The 7,500-nt window shown below is 39.0% G+C and overlaps 1 protein-coding gene across 1 annotated transcript in view; it reads right to left on the bottom strand.

Moving 5' to 3' along the window:
- Nucleotides 1–7,263: 7,263 nt before the first annotated feature.
- The window catches only part of LOC113814471 (uncharacterized), a 14,421-nt gene continuing 14,184 nt past the window's right edge, over nucleotides 7,264–7,500 (bottom strand). Inside the window, exon 8 of the mRNA XM_070129948.1 lies at nucleotides 7,264–7,500. This exon is cut by the window's right edge and continues 2,254 nt beyond it. The gene's annotated coding sequence lies outside the window, so the exon portion shown is untranslated.

Genomic DNA, 7,500 nt, shown 5'->3' with positions numbered 1-7,500 from the left:
TCCAATCAGTTTATAATGAAGTTGTAAAGAATTGTTAGGGTGATCAGCGCCATAACGGCTACTGTGCGGTTAGTCCATTTAATTTCTGATTTTGAACGCTGCGGACTGAACGATGACGCTTTTTTTCTCTTTCGCCATGACCGGTTACTTTGATGGGAAAGGCTAGATCAGCAGCAACTCGAGGTGGTGTCATGGCGTCTGGTTTGATGTTCAATGAAAATGTACCTATTAGAATAATTATTTGCCATCCTTTTTGAAAACTGAAAAGACCAAAATGATCGACCACATTCACAAAGCATCCGTAACTTTTGTGACGTCATCAAAATAAACCCCATGTGCTTAAAAAAAAAAAAAAAAATACGTCGTGACACCTCGAGTTGCTGCTGATCTAGCCTTTCCCTTGTTTTGATGCCCAAGTTCTTTGTAAACTTTGTTGAAGGAATTTAAGCACTATACTATTGCCTATAATTCTACTGACTGGTCGTATGAGCTCGCCAGTCACGACATGTTTGCTTTGGGTATTTGTAGTGTACGTGTGCATGTGTGTGTGTGTGTGTGTGTGTGTATGTGTGTGTGTGTGTGTGTGTGTGTGTGTGTGTGTGTTGTGTGTGTGTGTGTGTGTGCGTGTGTGTGTGTTTGTGCGGGTGTGTGTACGTGTGTGCGTGTGTGTGTGCGTGTGTGTGTGTGTGCGAATTTTCTGGTGGGGGACACAGGGGATAACAACAATAAATCTGCAGGCAGCCCAAAAGAAACAAAAATTAAGACTGCCCACTTCAATATTACTATTGTACAGTAACACATTGTTTATATTTTCATCTTGCTGCGTGAATATTATAAATCATTATATGTACATATTATATATTCATATATAAATATTATATATGAATATATATTAATATATAAAGGGTCCATGGTAGGGGGGGGGGGGCACACGGGGTGGCCAATCAGACTGCAGGGGGGGCTCCCCTGTGCCGCCATGGAAGACCCGCCTCTGTATGTAACTATATACACTCGCAGTTAATAAATGTTGCTAGAGTTTGTAGATTTAAATATTCTTATTGTTTTGCGTTTCAGAGGCGAACATTTGACAATAACATTTAAAGATTAACGTGAAATTAAAACCACAATTTTGTGAGAATAAAAATGACATGGAAAAAAGACTCATTATTCATATTTCTGAATTTCTGTTTCATCGAAAATACATCTGTATACAGCAGTTTCATGTAGTATAATGTAATATTTATAATTCATTTCCATTATTGTTCTGCATTAGGTCTTTTTTCGAATTATATGTTATTTTCGTCCCTTCCTCAGGACTTTCGATTCAGATGGAATGCAGTACCTGCCTAAAACGGCAAAGTTCTGAAGAAACAAATGGTTACTTCTCTTTTTTAAGAACTCTACGTTATCATTTATAAAAGGAGTAAATAAAACTCTCGACAAAACTTATCTCTGTATTTGTAAAGTTTGGTTATGTATGAATTTTATTGTTACATGTGCTGATCCTGCATGCATGTATGCAAACACAAAGAGAGGAATATTAAAATAATTTAAATAAAGTGGATAATTCTGACAGCATTCTAAAAAGTTCCCTTAAAAATTGAAGCTCAACTATTTGAAGGATGAAATTTCCATATATGCATAACTAACAAAAATTATGATAATAATAATAAAAGATGGAATAATACACTATCGCACTGATATGAGAAATAAATAACCTCTCCGATGTCGGCAACCATTGGCACGAGTGCCAGATTTGGCACGCAGAGCTCTTGTCTATGGAATGCTATAATCAGAGGAGCAGAGTAAAACGTAAAACAGCAAAATAATATGAGTCTTATTATTATGATCAGCTTAATTTTAAAATCGAGAAATATTGGAAACTACTGCGAATGATCATACAGCCTCCATATCAAAAGTTCCCTGACACCACTGCTTGATAAATTCAGTTGCATGAAGAAAATAGAAAGTAACCTTGGCATTGCCATCAGCTTTTGATCTATATACCAATGTGAGCCAGATCACTCTAAGGGTTGTTTGAAGCTCAGTGCGTCCAAATATTAATATGACGAATGTGTCTAAATTTTAAAAAAAATATATACATTTTTTGTTACGAAGAATACTAAGAGTTACAAAAATATTACATTTATGTTATGCATGTGCAGGAAAATACATCTGGGTATACAGTGTTGAAAAATACTGGCACGCCATGTTTAAAAAGGTTGCCGACCCCTGCTCTGGAGACTCTACCTAGCAGCACAATTTAGTGGGTCGTGTAGCTCAGTGGTGGAGCGTTCGTCTAGCATTACCTGCCTGCAACGGCGAGGGCTCGGATTCCGATCGGAGAGGTTATTTAATGACAATGATAATTATAATAATAATGTTAGCAATAATAATAATATAATAATACAATAATGATAATATATATGCTAATAATAATATAATTATAATGATAGTGATAATGAAAATAATAAAAAAATTAACAATATTAATTATTTTCAATACAATCAAAATTTCGACCAGTAACGAGATGCATCGTTCTCTTATCATACACTATAAGAGTGTTGCCAACTATAGGCATCTTTAAAAAATAACACACACATACGTAAACACATTCAAACATGTAATTGCCATCGATCAAGGCCCTGATAATGCCAGTTTTGCTAAACGGTAGTGAAAACTGGACATTATACTGGGCCTTGGAGTCTCGTCTTGATGCCTTCTGTAATAAATCCTTGCACCGGATCATGGGGTACAGTTGGCTCGTTTCCTACAGTTTGATCCTGTCCATCAGGTTGTCTCTACAAGAGACAACCCTAGGTGGAGGAGGTCTGTGGGACGACCTAGGGGGTCGTGGCTTGGGCAGATCGATCAAACCTGTCGTGAGGAGCTTCCTGCCTGGCGGCTTGCCGTGAGGGACCCCAAAAGGTGGAAACAAAGGGTGGATGCAGTCCCCGCGGTACGAGGGGACTGCATCACATCTATTGGCACTAGCCTAGGAACGGTGATATGCATAGGACGAGCCTGCATTGTCTTGATACAATATCAAAGTCACGGACCTCGATTTTGCCGACTATGTTGCTATTCTATCTGAGTTCCTGGAATCTCTGATGGCGGCTTTTGATGTAGTCAGCAAATAAGCAAGGCCCCTGGGCCTAGAGGTCTCCTGGACCAAGACTAAGATCCAGGATTTTGGAAACCTGTTAGGGGAACCCGTTCAGTCGATAAATGCTTTCAGCGAGGACTTTGAAGTCACAGAGAGCTTTACATAACTTTGAGTGCAGTCCATGACTTTGGGCTGTTAGACTTAGAAGTCAGTAGACGGATTGGTCTGGCTGCAGGAGCCATGAACTTAGTCAACAAGATTATTTGTAGGTGCTGGTACCTAGGCAGAAGGATTAAGTCACTGTCTTCTATGGAAGCGAAACCTGGACATTAACCAGTGCCTTGGAGTTGCATCTCGTTATCTTTTGTAACGTCTGGATCATGGGGTGCAGTTGGCAGGACTATGTCCAGCTGACTGGCATTATCAGCGACCACCAACTCAGGGTATACGGGCACCTAGCTCGTTTCCCTGACAACATGTTGGCTCTTCACTAGACATTCCCGTGTGGAGGAGGCCCGTGGAATGACCTTGGAAGTTGTAGCCTATATATATGTATATATATATGTATAATATAATATAATATATATATATGTATATATATATGATATGTATATATATATATATGATATGTATATAAATATGATATGTATATATATATGTATATAAATATGATATGTATATATATATGTATATATATATGATATGTATATATATGTATATATATATAATATATATATATATATATATATATATATTATATATATATAATATATATATATTATATATATGTATATATATATAATATATATATATATATATATATATATATATATATATACATATATATATATATATACATATATATATATATATATATATATATATATATATATATATATATATATATATATATATATATATATATATATATATATGCGTGTGTGTGCGTATATCCTCAGTAACATCGTTATGCATAACCTCAAATTTGAACCATTTTTTCCAGTTCCAAAACAGGCAGAAGGACCCCACACGCTCTTCAGCCAGGTCCAATAATTTATATATAACTGCGCCTCCAAAATAGGGTGGAGTCATAGGAGAGTGTAGCATGACAGTGTTTGTCAGCGAAAATTAGGGCTATGTACACCCACAACATACAAAGCAAATGCACAATCCAGTACATGTATCAATCCAATTCAAATAAGGAAATATAAAATAACTTAAATTCAGTGTATTTATTCATTTAGATCTCTCATAATGTTTACAATAACAAAAACAGTATGAATATTAATATCCGAGAAAAAAAATCCTGCACAATTCAGAGCCAAATTTATCCCTACTACTATATGCTACTATAGGAAATACTTATAGACGCAAATAAACTACTATAAATATACATCTATAAAATATTAGTGAGCTGATATTAAGTCACACATTCCCCTGTGTAAGAGTAAGGGCTTGAAGGACTTTAGTTGTCCGAATGCCACTCTGTCCTGAATATATTTCAAACATCAACAGTGGTTTGGCATGGACTTGGCAATGAGAGGCATAGACAGACAAAGCCAAGGCACTAGAATATATGACAAACGAGTTCCCATTATGAGATCAACAACAAGAAGGGATTATGAGGGTATATTATAATGTCTTTTTCATATAGCATTCTTTTTAGGACATACTCAGGCCATCTCTGGGTCTGACTGGCTGTTCGAACTTATCAATAAAGAAAAAAAGGTAAATAGAACTAAAAGGCAAACGTGCTATCTACATAAAATGAGAATTTTTCTGCATATTAAAATGACCAAATCAGTGATATGAGAACCATTTTCTACTAAGCTTTTCTAGTTATAAATTGGTATATGTGCATATAATGGCAACAGTCCTGTGAGATGACTAACTGCCTAAGGTTTGTTTTTCATTAAAGTTATAATAAAGTTGTTAATTTGGAGGAAAAAGTGTTGGAAACAGATTTTTAAAAATATCCTAATAAATAATGTATGTTTAAAACTTACAAAACATGTAAAATAAGTATTAAGTGACATATGACTAGATTAAATAAAATAACAGATTTGGCACACTGGATTACACTAGAATCCAGGGTGAATCTTTCTTAAGATTAATAAGACTATTTACTATCATCAATGGGAGCTAATGCCGATGGGGGCGCATAGTCGCATCCACCCTTATTTCCATCTACAAGGATCCCTCATGGCAGGCCGCCAAGCCGGGACTCACCCCATCTCTTGCTCCTTACATTAGGTTTAATCGATCTACCCAAGCCACATCTTCCTAGGTAGTCCCACTGGCCTTCTTCACCCAGGGCTGTCTCGAACAGCCCTGTGCCAGTCTCACAGTGCAACTGTTGGTTGGATATGTGGACCCGCCAGGAGTACCCTATGATCTGGCACAAGGACCTATTACAAAAGGCATCAAGATGAGACTCTAAGGCACAGAATAATTTCCAGGTTTCACTACCGAATAGTAAAACTGGGATTATCAAGGCCTTGGAAACTTGTTGCTTGGTCCTGCTGCACAGGTACCTCCAAATATTCTTCTGGGGAGAGTTCATGACCCCTGATGCCAGGCCAATCCATCTGCTGACATCCTGACAGCCCAGAGTTATGAAATACATTACCAAGGTAATTAAAGCTCTTTATGACTTCAATGTCCTCGCAGCAAGTACGTACCAACCAAACAGGTTCTCTTACCAAGTCCCAAAAATAATGGGTTTCCAGACTTAGAATAGCAACATCATCAGCATAGTCAAGGTCAGTAACCTTGATAGTGCCTAGAGTTGCTCTACAATGACTGGACAGTAACTCTGCCCAGTATCCAGTCCCTGCAAGTGTTGAAAAGCTATTGGTCCAATAATCCCTGTTGGAATTCCTCAGGATCTCCCAGAATGATTCCCGATGCACAATATCAAACGCCTCCTTGAGATCAATATGGACTTACCAGAGTGAATCCGGTTTGTTCCAGCCTCTGGTGCCTCAGCAGGTTGTCTCTGATACGTCTCAGAAGGATGCGAATGAGAACTTTGTCTGGTATACTGAGCAGTGTGATGTCTTGGTGATTGCTGCAGTCCCATCAATCCCTCAGAAGGTTAGGGGGAATGGTACTAGACTACCAGATGGCAACCAGGACAGCATGTAAACTCCACACCACAGTTTAGCTGGGATACTCCAGATACCTGCTTATTTACCACTCTTCAGCTTGGAGATCGCTCCCTTAACTTCAGTTTAGGAGGTTGGATCCACACTGATGGGTGGGTCCGGTAATGGAATCTCAACATTACCCGCATCCAAATCAACTGTTGGTGGATCAACCTAGCAAAACTGCTCAAAATACTCAGCCCAACACTCCCGCACAGCAACAGGATCTGAAACGTTCTGGCCACTTACTGAGTGGACTGCAGTCACCAGTGAAGAGGGCTTGTAGTTCAGCTTTCTCAGGGCTTAGTAGGCAGGATGAAGGTCATTTACTTAAAAATGTGATTCAACCTACTCTGCAAGACATAGTAAACTGTTCCTTGTCTCTTCTTAACAGTGATAACGCACTTGAGAAAGATGTAAATCCCGATCCCCGGTCAGATGAGCTGCACGACAAGTATCTGTAGCTTCCAGCATCTCCTGTGAGATAAAATACTGTCTTGCCCTAGTGCATTCACCAATCGACTCTTGAGCTGTATTGAGTCTTTTGTATTCCCCCTCCATTTCATACTCAACCCCCTCCCTCCCTCCCCCTATTAAAAAAAACTCCCCCTCCTCTCTATCTGTATTCTCCCTATCATTCATCGAAGTAAAGGATAGGTGTTTTCTCTCTCTCCTTTCCATCTTATTCTCCTACGTAACCCTCCCTCTATCCCTCTAACCCTCTTTTGTAACTTCTTTGGCAGGGAGGGAGAAGGGGCAGAGAGGAGGGTGGCAGAAAAGGGAGGGAAGGAGGGAATGATAGGAGAGGGGAGGGTGGTGGTCAGGAAGGGAAGGACGGGATAGGGGTTAGGTAGTAGATAGAGAGGGAAGAATGCTATAGAGCTGGATGGAAGACAGGAAGGGAGAGAGGGGTAGGATAAGGTTGGGTGAAAGAAAGAGAGAGAGAGGAATAAATGGTGTAGTGTTGGTTGAAAAACAAGGAAGGCAGGAGGGAGAATGGGTGAGAGAGGGAGATAAGTGCATGAAGCTTAGGGCAAAGAAGTGCAGGGTCCATCAGGTTGTCGAGCACCAGCAAACTGATGGGCACACTTCTCCTCACTCAGCCTGTCCAAATGAAACACTTTAAAGTGATCATTGGACCAATAGGGAGTTTTAAGGTGGATATGAAGGATAACCACAACTAATCTTTGATCAGTATCACAAAACTCAGCACTCCTATATACCCTGCAGTTCTGGAAGATCCTCCAG

The sequence above is a fragment of the Penaeus vannamei genome, chromosome 2 (genome assembly GCF_042767895.1).
Source record: "Penaeus vannamei isolate JL-2024 chromosome 2, ASM4276789v1, whole genome shotgun sequence".
NCBI classification, from domain to species: domain Eukaryota; kingdom Metazoa; phylum Arthropoda; class Malacostraca; order Decapoda; family Penaeidae; genus Penaeus; species Penaeus vannamei.
This window is presented reverse-complemented; position numbering and strand designations above follow the sequence as displayed.